This window comes from Corvus brachyrhynchos, unplaced genomic scaffold (assembly GCF_000691975.1).
Source record: "Corvus brachyrhynchos isolate BGI_N302 unplaced genomic scaffold, ASM69197v1 scaffold262, whole genome shotgun sequence".
Taxonomy (NCBI): domain Eukaryota; kingdom Metazoa; phylum Chordata; class Aves; order Passeriformes; family Corvidae; genus Corvus; species Corvus brachyrhynchos.
Window position 1 is genome coordinate 2,166,594 of NW_008236626.1, and position 764 is coordinate 2,167,357.

The 764-nt window shown below is 49.5% G+C and overlaps 1 protein-coding gene across 5 annotated transcripts in view; it reads right to left on the reverse strand.

The window, feature by feature from the left end:
* Positions 1-764, reverse strand: part of LOC103624893 (rho GTPase-activating protein 7-like) — a 49,714-nt gene that overhangs the window by 23,409 nt on the left and 25,541 nt on the right. The window lies entirely within an intron of this gene.

The window sequence follows — 764 nt, forward strand, 5'->3', positions numbered from 1 at the left end:
GGGACAGCCCCGCCCGCCCCCGTGTCCCGGGTACCTGCCCGTCCCTGGCGAGTGTCCCTGCCTGTCCCTGGCTGTTCGGAGCCGCTGTCCCGCCCCAGTGCCCCGCACTCGCTCAGACGAAGGAGTACGGAAGGCAAATCGACACCCTCTGGTGCCGCTGCTGGCTTACCCCCATGTTTTAAAGTTTTGCCGATGTCATTCCTCAAAGTTTTACAAAATTAGCTACTTTTTTCACTTTTTCCCCCCTTTCTAACAAATACGCAGAACACTCCTACCTCTACCCTCCAAATAAAAATGGGCCGACGCTGCATCCCGCAAAGCAGTCGCTGTGCCCAGCAGCACAGAAGGAACAGAGCAGAGCTGGGATTCATCCCTAAAACGGACCTGTCATCCCCGCTGCCGAGAGTGACCCAGCCTCAGGATGTTTTGCAGTGAGGTCCCTCGCCACAGTGGTTTTCATGGGTCAGACAGAACCCGTACTTTTATTTTGCTTATATGGACTTAGTCTAGACTAAAAAGGGTTTGTGGTCCGAAAAGCTCACATGCAGTTGATCAATGAATCTGGCTGCTAAAATCATATTAGCATGTTTTTCAACCTCTGCAACAGACTCAACTTCTTTGCATTTGCTGTAGTTCATTACTGCTATGATTTGACTTTCTGTTTTTAATGATGTGGTACAAAATCTAGTAAAAAACCATGATCAGTCTTTGCAGCCTGAACAACCATCAACAGGTACAGAGAAGCATGTAGGCTAGTCTCAGAA